The sequence below is a fragment of the Macrotis lagotis genome, chromosome 2 (assembly GCF_037893015.1).
Source record: "Macrotis lagotis isolate mMagLag1 chromosome 2, bilby.v1.9.chrom.fasta, whole genome shotgun sequence".
NCBI classification, from domain to species: domain Eukaryota; kingdom Metazoa; phylum Chordata; class Mammalia; order Peramelemorphia; family Peramelidae; genus Macrotis; species Macrotis lagotis.
In genome coordinates, this window is record NC_133659.1 from 88,114,590 (window position 1) to 88,133,778 (window position 19,189).

Sequence of the window (19,189 nt, forward strand, 5' to 3'; positions counted from 1 at the left end):
TAGTTCTAATTCTGCCTCAATCACTGATTATCTGTGTAATCCTGGGCAAGATACTTAACCTCAGGGTCCTCATCTATAAATGGGAATATATTGAACAAAATTGTTAGGAAGATCAAACAAGATAAGATATTTAAAGTGCTTTGAAAATGTTAAAGAAATGTAAGATATTACTATTGTCCAATCCCTTCATTTACAGATTAAAAAACCTGAAGCACAGAGATTAACAACAGACTCCTCCATGGTTCCACAATCAGTAAATACCAGAGCTGAGAATTGAACCACGGATCCTGAGTCCAAATCCAACCCTCTTTTCCTCCTTTGAAGAACTGGTTACCATATTTTCTCCCTTTGTTGCCAATAACATTAACATTTTCCTGGTGGGAGATACATAGCTGTCCTAGGCACTTAGACAAAATTCAGCTCTAAAGGCTCAGTAAGAGCTCTAGTAGCTTCATTCTCTTTCACATTTTCCCATACTATTATAGTTTTCATTTTCTCCCTCCTCTTGATTCTTTCCCCACAAGTATATTCTGGGTACTTCTCTTGTAACTAGCAGTCATTTGTCAATTAAATATAAGTATAAGCTTGTGTAAGCATAATGTGGAAAAACAGGCATTTTTGAATCATTACTCTGTTTAGTCAAAGGAAAATGTATGATTTATGGAGGCTTTTTGTGTATCTTTCTTGTGTTTATGAACTTTAAAAAGGAGGGTGGGAGATACACAATTAAAAGAAAGTTTGAATCCTTGAACTTATATATTTTCCTATTTTGTATTTATTTTTATACTCATCATTTAGACTCCATGGGAGGTACACTCTTGGCAAAACCTTTATGACCTATTAGGTCAGCAAAACACAACAATTTTGATAACAAAATTCTAATTATATCCAGTGTTACAGTGTTTCCAAACCTAAATGTCAAACACAAATTCAAAAATAGCCCTCCAGAGTGTTTCCCTCAAATAGCACAAATTAGTCTATAAGCTCTAGAGGTCAAGGATGTGCAAAGTTTAAAACCAGGGCAGAAAACACTACAAAAATTCTAAAATATTGGTAAACATGTTAAAGATTTATGATTAGGAACATATTGTGAGATTCTATTTTCAGTCCAAACTGTCTTAATAGAAGGACATCCAGTGTATACAATAGCTATCCTAGATAGATATTGAAAAATAAACATGGGGAGAAACTTTCCAAAATTGAATGTTTTTAAAGTTTATTCTTTTTTTTTAAGTTCTTCATCAAGTTATTTGTATTCGCTCACCAATCTCTGCTAATATCTTTGACAACATCTCTCTCTTCACATACTCTATCTCCTAAATACTTGACTTTGAGGGATCTGAGTACTGGTATTACCCCTATCAATGGAGGCCACAATGTATTTGTGTCTTCTCATCCAGAGGCAGGGGAATATCCAACCTTTGGATCATTTGATCTGCCATGGCAACCATGGCAGGAGCTTTTTAGGGGTGAATTAATTAAATATTTAACCAAATATAACAGGTGAATGATGTTAAAAATATTCATTTGGATATCCTTTGGCAGAAAAAAAGGTTCACCACCCCTAACAAGGCCATTATCACCAAAGTCTTTCATTAATGCTCCTCTGAGAATCTGCCCAACATGCTGCCCAACTCATCATGTCTATTTCTAACCCTAAGTGGCACAGTGGAAAGGATGCTGAAGCTGGAGTCAAATTTGACCTCAAATTCATGTGACCTTGGGCAAGTTATTTTACTATAACTCCGTCTGCTCCAGTTTCCTCATCTGTAAAATGGAGATAATAACAACCCTTAATAATAATAACTTACCTCCTTGAGTTGTTGTGAGGCTCAAATAAGATGTTTCTAAAGGACTTTGTAAACCTTAAAGCGTTACATAATTGCTGCTTTTATTATCACTCTTATTATTACCAGTATGCCACAAGCTCACTTTCTGATCAAATGTGGCACTATGGATATCTTTTACACCATTTCTTGTATGTAATGTGTCTGTCATTAATAAAATTATGCTAATTACCATAGTACTGATATTATTGCTTTGAGGTATGATTAAAAATTTTTATAAATTACTCAATAGAAAGAATTTGGGTTAAAAATAAGATAAAGATCAATAACTTCATGCTAACTATGAATAATTTAGACAGTTTTTAAATATCTATATGAAAATATTATTTATACTTTTAAATAAAGCAATACTTTTCCTGGAGTTCTTTACCTTGACAAACATCCTGAATATTTTATTATATATCACTTGAGTACTGATCCTAGCATAATTCAGTTCACTATTTGTGAAGTGCCACCTATGTTCAAGTATCTGTAAGGACAAAATGACCCAGTCCCTTCCATTCCCTTGGAAAGCTTAGATTCTGAGGACTGTGAAGAGTAATTAGAAGAGCTGAGGCACATACCACATGTATCTGTATAAGTATTATACAATTCAGGCAATGATGTGGGAAAAAAGAAATATTTAATTAAAATGCTCTAGGAAAATTACAGGGGAAGGGAGAATATTTTTGGCTAGAGGGAATCAGAAAGGAAGGAAGGAAAGGAGGAAGGGAGGAAGGGAAGAAGGAAAGGATGAGGGAGTTAGGAATGGAGTATGGAAGGAAGAGAAGGAGGAAGGGAGGGAGGAAGGGAAGGAGGAAGGCAGGGAAGAAGAAAAGGAGGAGGGGAGGAAGGAAGGAAAGGAGGAAGGGAGGGAGGAAGGAAGGAAAGAAGGAAGAGAGGGAGGAAGGATAAGAAGGAAAGGAGGAGGGGAGGAAGGAATGGAGTATGGAAGGAAGGAAGGGAAGGAGGGAGGGAGGGAGGAAGGGAGGAAGGACAAACTTATTAAGTACTAACTATATTTTAGCACCATACTAAATGATTTAAAATATTTTTATACTTACAGCAGCCTTGAGAGGTTGGTACATTATTATTCCTGTTATACATTTGAGGAAACTGAATCAAACAGAATTTAAATAACTTGCCCATGGTCACACAGCTGGTGAGGATCTGAGACTGGATTTGAACTCATGTTCCTGATTCCAGGCTTAGACTACAAATAGGAAAGTTTTCTACAGAGGAGGTGACATTTGAACTGAATTTCCAAGGGGAAAAAAAAGGATTTTAAAAGGGAGTGATGAGGTAGTAATATAGTACTGTCATGGAAGGCAGATTTTTTTTGAATACCTGAAAGCATGAGCTGGTATTTTAGATTCAAAGGACTAGCAGTGCCGAGATAAGGAAATAATGTGAAATAAGACAAGAATATGAAAAGCAGGAACACATTTTAGGCCCTCTAAAAAATGTTTATATTTTATCTTGGAGATAACAAGAAGTCCCTGAAAGTTTAGAGGCAACAAAGAGAAGTCTAATTACATATGTGCCATAAATGATTACTTTTATAAATCAATAGAAGGAATTAATTTTTAAAAAGGAGAGAATAAAAGGCAGGGGGACCAATTAAGAGGTTATAACACTCAGGGAAATGTGAGTGAAAAGAATGGGATAGATACAAGAGATGTAGTAGAGACAGAATCTACATATTCTCCAAAACTGATCATTAGATTAGTGTAGGGCATGTGCTAGAGTGGGATCAACTTATGTCAGTCCCCTAGTAGTTTAAGTTCAATAGTAGAACAAACTGATACATTCATAGGTCTTTGAACAGCCAAGAAAGAGATTTATTTAGTCACAGAAGGCAAAGAATAATGAACTAAGATAGGTACAGAAGGATGTCATCAGATTTAGCAGTTAAAAGTGATATGATTGGCATATGAATTTAGAGACATGAGTGAGCAGTTTCAGTAGAGTGATAAAGGAGTAAAGTATGAAGGAAGGAATGGGTAGTTTGGTAAAGTGTAGGCAGAAAGCACTATAGTAGTTATAAGCAAGGCTACTATGATTAGCAGTGAAAGTGGGGGGGAGAAATGTAGAAGACAGGTTGAGCAGACTTTAAAACATGGGAGATTAGAACATGTTTGGAGTACACAGAAAAATATTAACTAGGTGTGAAAAAATTGAAGATGAGAGATAAAAAAATGATCAAAGAGGAAAACCGAAGAAGACTAGAGTGATACTGAGGGATGAACCATGGGAAAAGAAGTCATAAAAGAAATAGGACAAGGTATTCAAAAAAGGATCATAAATGTGAATGCTAAAATCATATAAAATAAAGGGAGGGCTGGTTAAGAGAGAAAAGCTGGTTAAGAGAGAGATGGGTATTAAACTCACTGAAGAAATGTTTGTTTAATTGAATAGAACAAAATGTAAAACAGATTATCTTGATTATATAAAAATTTTAATTTATACAAACAAAATCAATACAACCAAAATTAAAAGGAAAATCAAAAACTGGTGTGGGGGGATTGCAACAATTATCTCTGATAAAGAACTCATTTATCAAATATATAGAGAACGAAGTCAAATTTTAAGAATATAAGTGGGAGGGCAGAGCCAAGATGGGGACAAGAAAGGATCGAGTCTTAGGCGCTCTCTCATAAAATTCATAAGCTAAGGACTCTAAATTTTCGAGAGACAGAACCCACATAGGGACCCAGTGAGGCAGTTCTCCTACTCAAGGTAACCTGGAAAAGAGCAGAAAGACTCTTCTCCCTGGGGTTGGAGGGGTGGCCTGCCAGAGGGGCGGCCCGCCAGAGCCAAAGAACTTCAGCCTCCAGGAGGCAGCCCCAGGGCGCTGGGAGCCTTGGCTCAAAGCAGCGGGGGAGTCTCCTGAGCTACACCCCAGGGAGCACCGGGCACAAAGTGGGGAACAGCAGGGGACCTCTGCTAGAGCAAGCACATGGAGCCCAGCCCTCAGAGCACACAGCAAGAAATGATGTATATTGTAGATATGGGAAAACTGGGACACTAATGCACTTTTGGTGGAGTTTTGAACTGATCCAAATATTGGATTTATACCCAAATGTCCTTCCTGGTTCCAGCTCCACAGGAAAAAAAGTCCCTGTTGTGTATCTCCTAGTGTCCTGTCCTCTGCCTTTCCCCAAGTTTCTGCCTCCTTGTGTGTATTGTCTCCCATTTTAGAGTAAGTTTATTTAGGGCAGGATTCTGTTTTTATTTATTGCATCCCCCATCTCTTAGTAAAGTGCCTAGAAAGTTATGGTGGCTTAATAAATGTTTATGGGATTGAAGGAAAAGATAGGTCATCATTAGATTATATAGGACTGGAAATGCTTAACTCATGGATTTGAGTTTCTGTAAAAAAAAATGAGGAACAAATGAATATTTTATAAGTAATAGTCTACAAATTAAGATGAATACTCAGGTACTATTATGTGGGCTAGGACACTGGGCAAAACTGTAGCCAGGGAAAGCAACAGGAAGGTCATTTGAAATATCTGACAATTGTAATGGTGTCGTAAACCAGGGTGATGTCAGAAGAAATGGAAAAGGATGTGGATTAATAGAGGAGTTATTGTGAAAGCAGAATCAAACCTGGCAAGTGATTGAAGAAGGGATTCAAGTTTTACATATAAAACCAGTTGACCCTTGATGTTCCTTTCAATTCATTCTTTTAAAAAAATTTCAATATTTTTATTTAAAGTTTTAAGTTCCAGATTCTATCTTTTCCTTCCCTTCTCTCTTTCCTTGGATGATAAGCAGTAAAATATAAGTTATGTAGAAGCAAGGTGGTGCAGTGAATAGAATACCAGCCCTGGAATCAGGAGGACTTGAGTTCAAATCCACCTCATTCATTTAATGATTACCTAGTTATGTGACCTTGGGCAAGTCACTTAACCCCATTGCCTTGCAATAAAAAAGAAGATATAAGTTACACATGGGCAATTATGCCACACATTTCCATATTACTCATTTTGTACAAGAAGATTCAAAAAATGAAAGAAAGTGAAAAAGTCATCATCAGTTCTTTCTCTGGAGGTGAATAGTATGCTTTATCATTAGTCCTTTGGGATTGTCTTGGATCATGTATTGCTAAGAATAGCTAAGGCATTCATAGTTCTTCACTGAACAGCACTGCTGTTATTGTGTACAATATTCTCCTAATTCTATTCACTTTGCCATGCAGTGATTCCATCCTTACTCCACCACTTTGAAATCTCAACTTCAATTCTGTGAAAAGGATTATTTACCTAAGGGCTTACACAGCTAATGAGGAATAAGGATCAGAACTTATCTTAAAACCTGAATTTATATATTGTTAATTTAAACATAAAATCAATGTCTAATGACTAATGAAATCATATACTGGAAAATGATATTCTTTGATAGGAAAAGGATTGAAATCAGCACAGATAGAGAAGGAGAAAATAGGACCAAAGAGGGGTGTGTGTGTGTGTGTGTGTGTGTGTGTGTGACAGAGAGAGAGTGAGAGAGAGAGAGAGAGAGAGAGAGAGAGAGAGAGAGAGAGAGAGAGAGAGAGACAGACAGACAGACAGACAGACAGACAGACAGAGACAGAGACTAAGTACGGCCACTTGTCTTACATGGATGTCAGAGCAGAAGCCTCGGGATGATACCAATTAAATCCAACCTCCTCAAAAATTGAGGGAAAGTCTAAGAAAGATCTACTCTTTCTTCAACTTCCCCTCCTGATGTTATCTCTCTGTTAACTGATACTATAATATAATCTGCTACTTTTTTATCCAAAAAAAAATTCTAGTTAAATTGAGTTTGGCTTCAAGCCAAAAAAGTGTAAGGGGTCTACTAGAAGTAAATATAAATTCAAGCAAATTAAAATCAAATAAAAATAAAATAAAGTAAAGCCTAGAGCCAAACTTCTATCTAAATTTTGTGGATTTTTCTAGCTGGGGGTTTGCAACAATAGAGACTGCAATCCTAATGTTTTGCTTAATATAAACTCTCTAAGGTAGTAGACATAGAATTCACATGGACCTGTTGGGATACTATATTAAATCATTCAGCCTTAGGCTTAAAATTAATATGACAAAATATCACATTGTTACAAATGAAATAATAGTTAACTTGTATGTATATTGTAAAGTTTGCAAAGCATTTTATATGTGTTCCTGCATTTGATCCTCACAAGCCTAATCATAGAATCACAAAAGTTAGGAGGAACCTCAAAGACCATCTCATCTAATCAATACCCAATTCCTCCTTTAATATCTCTCACAAGTGTCATTCAGCATCTACTCTTCATCACCTTCTGTGTATCTTATTCTACCTTTTTTTTTTTAAGATTTTTTGCAAGGCAATGGGGTCAAGTGGCTTTCCCAAGGCCACACAGCTAGGTAATTATTAAGTGTCTGAGGCCGGATTTGAACTCAGGTACTCCTGACTCCAGGGCCGGTACTCTATCTACTGTGCCACCTAGCCGCCCCTCTTATTCTACTTTTTGAAAACTAACTAATAGAAAGGGTTTTTTCCCCTCCTTATATTCAATCAGAATCTGAGATTTATCCAAGCTATGGATTAAAAATGTTAAACAGCATAGGTAAAATCACAAATTCCTGGAACATACCACCAAAGACCTTCTTCGAAGTTAACTTTGACACATTTCTGATTGCTCTTTGGGTTTTTTTTTAACCATTTCCAATTCATTTTAACTCCACTATTGCCTGACCTACACTCCTCCATCTTAATCACAAGAAGCTTAGTCAAATGCTTTGCTAATATCTAGGCAAACTATTATTTGTAATATTGAACTTTGGTTCTACAAAAAAAGAAGGCTCAAAGAAAGAAGTGATTGAATTGGCTGCATTATGTACCCAAAGACATTCAGTTGCATGCTATAGAGTGTATGGATCAGATGCAAAGGATAAGATGCAAAAAGACCATTATGAAGATAATTCCAGCTTATATGTCAACATTTGTTATAAGTGACTTGATAAAACTATCCAAACCAAACAAGGGAGAATAGTGAATGCTATATCAGAAAATCGGATTGATTTTAAGAAATGTAAAAGACTAAAGTCTTTAATATTACTTAAAAAAAATTATACCCACACATTAATCAAGCAGTGATTATATGTCAGGAACTATGTGAGGTACTGGTGTTCCAGATGCAAGGAAGGAAATAATCCTTGCTCAGAAGGAATTTAATATTCTAATAGAGAAGCAAGGACAAATATAAGTTTATGTAGAAAATATAAAGAAACTAAATACAATGTGTGTCAGATGAATGAGTAATTGGAAAAATGGTGATGTCTTTGACAAAAGCAGGAAAGTTTGAAAAAAGGGTAAGTTTGGGGATAGAATGAGTTCAGTTTTGGACATGTTCATGTTGAGCTTGAGAAACCTCTAAAATATCTAGTTTGAAATATCCAATAAGCAGTTGATGATGATGCATGAGTAAATCTCAGGGAAGAAATAGAAGCGATCTAGAGAATATGTGGATCTGTAAATAATCAACATGAAGATGATAAACACATGGGAGCTAGGGAGACCCCCAAGAAAGCATAATCACATCACAGAAATTTTATTCAAATAGAAAATAGAAAAGCTTAGTGTCAGAACCAACTAAGCTATATCATCCCAAGAGCGTTTGTAAATAAAACTAGAAGACAGCAGAGAGAGAATAAAATGGATTACCAGTGTTTCTATAGGAGTCTCTTCTCATTATTGATCATATTAAAAACTTTGCATTTGAACTCTTAAAATCTCACTATTCTGAAGTTAAGTTGGGGAAATTTTCAAAAAAATTATTGGTACATTTTATTTTGGCTCAGAAGACATTTGCTAACAAATATTCAAACATGTTCCCCAATGATCTCTAATAAATTTTAATTCCTGAAAAGAGTTAATCAAAATTATCAAAAAGAGTGATTATGATTAAAAGCAATTATGACTTGTTAAATATTATTTCCCACTATAAACTTTATAAATCCATAAAAATGATTTATTTTCAAGATATAACCAAAGAGGATAATTTGAAAACAATAACTAATTGAATTGCTATGAAAAAGCGATTAATATGATGCCAATATGCTACTAACCCATATACCTACTTTCTCAATTCTGAAAAGTATTCATGAGAATGATATATAAATGTGTATAAATTATATTAAGGATATTCAAAGAACATATAAAAACAGAAAGGTTTCTATACTAGTGTCAAGATCCAGAAAACCATTCCATTAATGTCACTGCTGCCACTCAACAAATCTCCCCAATTGCCCCACTGAAAAAGACAAAAATCCAATTATGGAGAGAATTTATACTATCTGCCTTTAGCAAAGGGAGTAAGCAGTACACCACTCAAAGCAGTGCAACATTGAGAATCTGGAAGATGAATATCCATTAGTGCCTACATAAAAGTATTATAATTACATTCTCCTTTCCAACTTTGAGAAGTCACAAGAGCACAAATTCAGAAATTTCACTCATTTCAGTGAGTGAAAACACCCTTTGTATTTCCTACATGACCAAGCTTGCTGTTATTTAACTAGAGAATTAATTACTCATCATTTAGCAGAAGTGTGGGTCACTTCTAAAAACAAAATTTCCAAAGTGACATAGAGAGTTGCAAGCAAGATCCTAATATAGTACCATCACTTCCCCAAATAGTACTTGTACTTCAGAATAATTTTATATTCTGGGAAGCACAAAATAAAAAGAAATTTCTTCTTGGTCCTCTTCTTTACACAGGCACAGCATCTCTAAGGAATTAGGAATGTTTAGTCTGAAAAAGAGGAGGTTTAACAATAAAAAATGAAATATTTTAAACCTTGTAACATGGAAGAGGGATTTGATGATTATGTTTTATTCTGCAAAATAAAACTAGGATCAATGGATACAACTTATAAGATGATAATTATTAGCTCAAAGTAAGAAAGACTTCACTAACAATTAGAGCTATCTAAAAATGAAATGGTCTGCTTCAAAATGCAATAAATTCTCCTTGTTGTAGAAGTTGGATATCCATCAGAACGTCTTAGTGGAGGTTCTTATTTCAGTTTGAGTTGGATCAGTTCAATCTATCAATCAATTAATAAATATTTAATACATACTGTTGAGCTAGGGACCATGCTAAGCACTGGAAACACAAAAAGAGAAAAAAAGACAGTCCCTGCCTTCAAGGGGCTTACAATCTAATGGGGGAAGACAACATGCAAAGCAAGTTATATATTGGATAAATAGGAAATATTAACAGATATAAGGCACTAAAATTAAGAGAGATTGTAAAAAGCTTCTTTAAAAGAGGGGATTTTAGTTGGGACTTAAAGGAAGTCAGAGAAAGCAGTAGACAGAGTTAAGAAAGGAGGGAGAGGGGCCAGTTAGGTGACGCTGTGGATAAAGCACAAGCCCTGGAGTCAGGAGTACCTGGGTTCAAATCCGGTCTCAGACACTTAATAATTACCTAGCTGTGTGGCCTTAGGCAAGCCACTTAACCCCATTTGCCTTGCAAAATAAGAAAGAAAGAAAAGAAAGGAGGGAGAATAGGGGATAGTCAGAGAAAATGCCCAGGACCAAGAGATGGAGTGTCTTGTTCTCCTGTCCAATGTGTGAAAGTACTTACATCCTACACAACCCATCTTAGGTCGCTGCTACCAGTATAATTTTCCTTAAGAGAAATTTTGATTTTGTCATTCTTAATCAACTCTAGACTGGAAAATATTTGTCAAAAGATAGAATTTTTCAGTTCTCACTTTCCTTCAATTTTCTTTGACCCAGGACATTGCTCTTTTAACTAGAAATGAGGGAATAAAAATGTCTAATTTGAGAGGGATAACCAGGTGATTTTTGATGTCTCTTTGAGTTCTAGATCCATGATCCTAAGATAGAGATAGAAAAAGTATCTAGTAGCTTTATATGATTCAAGTCAACAAGATCATACAGTACACAATAATGATAGATAACAGTGATACAAAAACTTAAAGGTTTGCAAAATATTTTACATAATTATCTCATCTGAACCTCACAAATAATCTTGTGAGGTAAGCGTTATTATTATCTCTATTTAACAGATGGGGAAACTGAAGGTGAGGGTCAGTCATTAAGAATTTATCAAGTAGCTACTTTGTGCCAGACACTGTGTTATGAGTGGGGGATACAAAAGAGACAAGAGACAGCCTCTGCCCACAAGGAGCTCACAGTCTAAAGAAGGGAAACAACAAGTATGTGCAAATATAGGATAGGAAATAATTAAGAGGAAAAAAAGTCACTAGAAGTAAAGAGAGTTTGGAAAATACTTCCTGTAGGTGTGGTTTTAGTTAGGACTTAAAGGAAGCCAGAGAGGCAGCTGGGTGGCACAGTGGATAGAGCACCAACCCTGGACTCAGGAGGACCCTTAATAATTACCTAGCTGTGTTATCCTAGGCAAGTCACTTAACCCCAATGCTCTGCAAAAACAAACAAAAAAAAAGAATTCAGAAAAAGTGGAGATAAGGAGAAAGAGAATTTCATTTATAGGGGATAGTTGGGAAAAAATGCCTAGAACTTAGAAATGGAGTTTCTTGTCTGTGGAAAAAGGAAGCCTGTGTCACTAAACCATAAATAGGTGGGGGAAAAAAGGTGTGAGAAGACTGGAAAGTTTGGAAGGGACTAGAGTGTGAATGCCAGAGAACTTTGTATTTGATGCTGGAGTTTATTGAGTAGGAGGGTGATAGTCAGATCTACACCTTAGAAAATCACTTGATTACTGAATGGAGGATATATTGTAGTGGAAAGAGAGCTGGTTATTGTAGTAGTCCAGGTATGAGGTAATGAGGATCTCATCAGAGTGGTAGCCATGTATCAGAGACAAGAAGGAAGGGGTTTATTTGAGAGAGGTTGAAAAGATGGAAAATCAACAGGTCTTGGCAATAGTTTGGATATGGGGCAGGGGATGAGAGACAGTAGAGTCAGGGATGGAAGAACTATGCCTCACCTCTGATGGCAAAGGATTGAGGGTATATACCTGGGACACTACATAATATATGTCAGGTGTATGTGCTCAACCCTGCACAATCAGAGATGAAGCACAGGTGAAGCACACCTCTGCCTCCTCTGCCTCCCCTCACCACATGTCCCTGAAAGAAGTCAAGGAAGACACCTAGCTCATGGAGAGAGACAGAGACAGAGATAGAGATAGGGATAGAGATAGAGAAAAACAAAGAGAAAAGAAGAAGTATATTCACGAGAGTGATTATGTTTCTTGAGTACCCACAATGCACTTGAACTACAAAGAAAATACAAATTATAGAGTCCCTAACTTTTTTTTAAGTTCAAAAGCAGGAAATACAATCAGGACAATAAATGTGCAAAGAATATATGAAAACAAAATCAATTATCACTATATCCATGAATTTTCTAGACAAATTCTAGTCATATTATCAATAACCTGGCAATTGGAACCCTGTCAACTCAGCAAAAGACAGAATTTTGCTTATAAACTTGATTCTATTACTTTAATGATTCCTTTTCTTTAATTTTATTTTTAAAAAGGGTATTTATTAATGATAGTAGTTGTATTGAATAGTAATCACTTACCCCATGTTGACTTATTCTTTAGGTCATTTCCTCATAAGGGTTGTCTTTGCAATGGCATATCTAGATAATTTTTTATGGTCTGGCTATTTTAAGGTTTATATTTTTTCTTCATTAATTTAATAATAATTTTTCTAAAAAAAAACACCATGAACTTAAAATGTTTAAGATCCTGGAATTAATCAGTGAAAACAATGATATCACAGACCACACATACATACAATTATCTCAAACAAGATAATCTATGGAAAGTGTTTTGCAAACCTTCAAGCACTGTATAAATGCTAGTAAAATGATTGTCCTAACTCATAACTTTACTTTGTAATTTGTCAGATATAATATCAGTGTACTTTTTTTCCCTTTCCAAAAGAAAAATAAAGAATTGAAGAATTGGAGTGATATGTGATACTATAGTTTAGGATATACCTGTATCCCAGTTACTATGAACCAATGATTGAATTAAGGCATCTAGGTAGGGTTGTGGACAGAGCATATTGGTCATGGTCAGGAAAACCTAAATTCAAATCCTGCCTTACTTTCTAATTATGTAACCCTGAACAATTCATCTAACCTAACATTTTCTTCATTTGGGGACAATAATACCTACTTTGCAGAGTTACTATGAAAATCATGAGAGGTGATATGTTAATAGCACTATATAAAGATTAGCCATCATTATCATTAATTTGATTCTGAAGGTTCAACAGCTCATTATCCACAAGTACAGCTGAATTGTCTAAAATTATAACTTATCTGCTCTTACTCTGTTTTCTTAAGCTATCATTGTCAGGAAGCAATGATTTATACCCTAGTACTGGCTATCACAAATTAGTCCTAATAACAGTGTCTGGCACACAGTAAGCACTATATAAATGTTATTATAATTAATTACTGACTTAATACTCCCTTTTCTCAACTTTTTCTCTTATCTCTCAGGACCTTAACTCAGCTCCACTTCAGATCATTAGCTAGTTCCTGGCTATATTCTACCCCTTCCAAATGTCAGACTTTATAGCTAACTAATTTAATATTGCCCTCTTTATCATCCTAAAGCAGACCTTTTGATTTTCTAGACTAAGCCCAGTTCTTCAAATCTTTTACTTCTTTTATACTCTAACTCCAAGACTGTAGACTACCAATCTCTTGCTACATTTCCATATGCCTACAGTACAGTATTTAATCCATTAAGCTCAGACTCAGATTTAGACTGGAAGAGACCCTAAAGGCTTTCTAATGTAATGCCCTCATTTAAAAATAAGGAAACTGAGGCCCAAAGCATTACTCCCCCCCCATCTTTGCCCCTCCTCTACCTTTGCAGCAAAAAATAAGGGGGAGGCAGTATGGAACTGAGGTTCATTTTACATTTTTATATCAGCTCACTGGTGAGAGGCAGTAGGACAATGAAGAGAAGAAAGTCAGTCTCCTGGGAAACCTACATTCCAATCCTGCTTCTGAAACATACTATGCACCTCTGGGTAAGTCTCTCAATTCCTTCATGCTCTTGGGAACACTTTAAGTTTATAATTTGCTTAGAAGGTGCTGACCTGTAGGAAGTTTCTTCATTTAGGAATTCCAATGGACTCATAGGTCCAGTCCCTATTTGTAATCCACTCATGATGAGCTTCTCCATATTTAAGCTTTGATGGTCCCCACAAAGCAAAATAGTACCACTGGATCTGGATTAAAAAAAAAATCTTATCCACTTCACAGAAACTGCTAGAGGCTGGCCTTCACTGGTATAATCTCCAAGAATTCAAGAAAATTTCCATGTTTAAATGTAGTGCCAAAATACTGAGCAAGCAAGCATTTGTTAAGTGTATAGTATGTGCCAGACATAAGGATTCAAAAACAAAAGTGAAATTAGTAGCTGCTCCCATTCTAGAGGTAAATATTTATCTACAGCTAATATATACAAATAAATATATAGATATGGAGATATGCACAAGATAGAAATAAAACCAAAGTAATTTTACAAAGGAAGGTACTAGAAGTTGATCAGGAAAGGCCTCTCATAGAAGGGGGTAATTCTAATCTTGAAAGAAATCAGAAAGCCAAAAAGGTAAGATTATGAAGAGGTTTAAATGCAAAACAGAGGAGTTTTTATTATATGTAGAGGCTATTATATTTTTTTGCAATGGATGGAGGAGAGGGGAGGGAGAGAATATGGACTTAAAATTAAATTTAAATTTACTTTTCAAAATCTCCATAAGATTTTATATTTGATCTAAAAGTAGTAGGAAACCATTAATTTATTAGATTGGGGGAGGGAGAAGAGAGAAGTGATATGATCAGACTTTTTCTTTAGGAAAATCACTGATGACTTAATGTAAATGGTATTGAAATGAGAAGAGATTAGAAGGACACCAATGGGAGTCTGTTTTAATAGTCCACAGGAAAGATAAGAAGACCCTTAACTAGAGTGGTGGTAGTATGAATAGAGAGTAGTGGACAGATGCATTAACTTATCTCATAACAATATAAATTCCTGTTTCCATTACATAAACATCACAAAGGCCTAACTGTAATGAAATTGCCTTTACAGATGTAGGAGGAATCTTTTAAAAATGCATCATTATGGACTTATCATAAAGAATGTGATCCACCCTTGACAGAACTAGTGGTGTTGGAACAGACTGAAGCACATTTTTTTTATTTTAATTTTTTTCCTTTTTCCTTTATTGCTCATGAGGGTCTGTATTTTTGGGGGGGAGGGGTTATTACATTTACTTTTTTTTAAATTTTTTATTTTTTGCAAGGCAAATGGGGTTAAGTGGCTTGCCCAAGGCCACACGGCTAGATAATTATTAAGTGTCTGAGACCGGATTTGAACCCAAGTACTCCTGACTCCAAGGCCCGTGCTTTATTCACTACACCACCTAGCCACCCCTTATGTTTACTCTTAAACAAGAATATTTTAGTAATATATAAAAACATTATTTGTACAAAAATAAAAAATAAATATATATAAAATAAAATAAAATGCATCACCTATACAGAACCAAAAGTTAGTTTATCTTCTCCCTCTGTGCCTTCTCTTTTATACTTTTCATCAACTTAAAAAACTTCATTTTCTCTGAAATAAATTACTTGGTACAATTATTGTGATTGTAATGCACTTAACTTGTATTATTTTTTCATTATGATTACCTGTATATGAATTCTATCACTCCCACATGACTTCCAGCAAATCTTTTGCCCTCTTTTGGCCTGTTTTCTCATCTGTTAAGATGAAAAGGTTGTACTAACTAAATGACCTAGAAAGAGCTCTTTCCAATCTATGATGTAATGATCCTATGCTGTCACTTCCAAGAAGAGCTGGGTCCTGTCTTATCTACAATTTGTACTTCCTTAAGGCATAGCACAATGTTCTGTACACATAAAGCTATAATAAATGTTAAATTTATTCAATTGAACATTTGAATTTTGAATATTTGTTCTATACAACTTTGAGGAAAAAAGGTGGAGGACACTCTTAAATGTAAATGAGGTTTTAACAGGAGAAAGAGCAAAAGAGGCTCCTGAATATGCTGAAGGGTCTTTACATTTTCTAAATTTATCTACTACATTGTGCAAAAGCAAAAGATATTCCTGTTTTGTATGCACAGTTCCTGATATATTTAATAATTCTTTTCAGAACCTAATACAGTAACACATTAACACATACTGCCTCTTGAATATTAAGTAAACAAGAAAGGAAAGCAGTTTAATCATGGGAATCAGAAAGTGGACTCACTGTCCTACTTATTTTTCTCCCAACTCACTGTGGGTAAGTTTTTTTTCAGTTTTAATAGAGCTATTAAAAAAGCAACTCATTAAAAATACAGATTCCTCACTAGGAAAAACAAAAAACTTTTTTAATACACATTCAATTTTCCACAACTATCAAAAGATCAAATAAATAAAAACCTTACTTCTCATTTAGGCTGGAATTTTTATCTGACACTGCCCCCTAACTTGTAAGTGATCTTATGCCTTTAGGGCAAATCACAATCTTTTATGGCCCAGGCCTCCTCTGTGGATTGGTCATTAAGGTGTTGTTGCTGAGACAGGTTCAACTTTTTGTGACTGGGGTTTTGTTGATAAAGATTCTAGAATAGTTTGCCATTTCCTTTTGCAGCTCATTTTCCAGCTGAGGAGACTGGCAAACCTGGTTGACTTGCCCAGGGTCACACAGCTAGTTAAGAATCTGAGGTCAAATTTGAATTCAGGAAATTGAATCTTCCTGACTCCTGGTACTCTAACCACTGCACCACCTGGCTGCCCTAAATTGACATGAAGTGACTTCCAGCTATCAAATTCTAGTACAGTGATTATGAGTCTATGATGTACTCCTGGAGGGGCCCCACCCAAAGTTTTTTTTCCTCCCAAGCACCTTCTTTAAGCACCCACAACCACTAACATCACTTCTCACCTGTCTGCTCACCTGGACTTTAATGTCTCCAAAAACTCATCTTGAAAAAAGCAAATCAAATTTGAAACTCACCGTTTCTAAACCCCCTGCACCTTGAGCTTCTCCCTCCATTAGGAGAGTTCCAGTGGACAACAGAAAGCTCCTCTGGATCCTATTAGAGGGAGCTCAAGACAAACACATTATTTATCACTCGCTGTAGGACCCTGCTACTGCACAGAGGTACCTTCCCTTCACTCTCTTCTCACCCCCCTCACTCCAGTTTCTTTTCATGTTGCTTTCCTTCACTAGATTGTGAACTTCTAGAGGGCAGAAACTGACTTTTCCCATTCTTTGTATCTCCAGCACTAGGACTTATTGTTATTCAATCAATGAGAGTCAGAGTAATTTGGCTTTAATTTGCAGTCCCCTCTTAAATCCAATTCACTTGCATCCTCTTCTAGATGTCATGGTCCTCTTTGATAACAAAGGACAAACAACATCCTCAGCACTTAGAACAGTTCTTGGAACATTCATAAAATGAATTGGGGACTTAATAAATGTTTATTGATTGTTTACTGACTGACAATCTATAATGCTACTTAAAACTACTAAACATGTATTAATATAGTGAAACTTAATACTTGGTTCCAGTCTAGGTGTTTTTTCTTTTTTAAATCTTAATAGTATTTTTTTCCAATTACATGTAAAGCCAATTTTCAACATTCATTTTTGTAAAATTTTCTCCCTTTCTTCCTTCTCTCCTCTCCAAGACAGTGATTGAACATAGTACATGCACAATCATGTTAATTATAATTCTATATTGTGAAAGAATAAGAACAAAAGGGGAAAACCAAAACAAAGAACAAAAAACAAATTTTAAAAAGTGAAAATAGTATTCTTTGGTCTGCATTTAGTTTCTGTACTTCCTTCCCTGGATGCAGATGGCATTTTCTATCACAAGTTTTTTAAAATTGTCTTTTAATCAATGTATTGCCAAGAAGACCCAAGTCTATCATAGTTGATCATCATATAATGTTGCTTTTTCTATGTACAATGTTCTCCTGGTTCTGCTTACTTCACTCAGCATCAGTTCAAGTCTTTCCAGGTTTTTTGAAATCTGCCATCATTTCTTATAGAACAATAGCTTCCATTACATCTATATATGACATCTTATTCAGGCATGCCCCAATTCATGGGTATCCCCCCCCCAATATCCAATTCTTTTCCACTACAAAAAGAGCTGCTTTAAATTTGTACATGTGGGTCTTTCCCCCTTTTTAATGATCTCTTTGGGATACAGATCTAGTAGTGGAATTGCTGAAACAAAGGATATTGCAGTTTTATAGCCATTTGAGCATAGTTCCAAATTGCTCTTCATAATGGTAGATAGGTTCACAACTCCACCAAAAATGCATTAGTGTCTCAATTTTCCCATATTCCCCTCAATATTTCTTTTTCTTTTCTGTCATATTAGTCAATCTGACAGGTGTGAGGTACCACTTTATTTAATATGCGTTTCTCTAATCAAGTGATTTAGAGCATTTTTTCCATATATAATTTCTTCATCTAAAAATTTCCCATTTATATCATCTGACCATTTAGCAATTGTATTCTTATAAATTTGAGTCATTTCTCTATATATTTTAGAAATGAGATCTTTAACAGAAACAGTTAAGTATTTTGGCAGTCTGGTAAACTCTCTGGACCTTTATTCAATATAAAAGTTTAAATGTATAAAATACAATTAGATATCTAATCAATTTCCATTTTTTGTTTAGGTTACATACAGTTGTTAAAAATTCCAGTTTCCAAAAATGTTGCAAATAGAATTAAAACTTCCATAAGGGGTGGCTAGGTGGCGCAGTGGATAAAGCACCGGCCCTGGAGTCAGGAGTACCTGGGTTCAAATCCCTTCTCAGACACTTAATAATTACCTACCTGTGTGGCCTTGGGCAAGCCACTTAACCCCATTTGCCTTGCAAAAAAAAAAAACAAAAAAACTTCCATAGCTCATTTCATTATAGTCAGGTTATTTTTAAGTGGATTGTTAACAATATTTGTAGATCTCTGCCACAACTGAAACATGATGGGAAATTATCTGTGATTTCTAATCAGTGACAAAATGGGTACTAATAATGCTACTACTTGTTCCTAATAATCATAATTTAAGAAAATAGACAATTTTAGCTGGTTATTGAAAATAAAAGATGCAATTTTTCCCATTCAACTGCATAAACTCCCAGAAATCTAACCATGGATCCCAACAATAATAATAATAGTTAGCATTTATATTTTAAAGTTTTTATTGAAACAATAGACAGCATATTTGAACTGCCATTTTAGTGAGAGCTCTGCGGAACCTCAGCTTTGTATACTAAAGCATTTAGTAAACCCACAGGTATCCCCA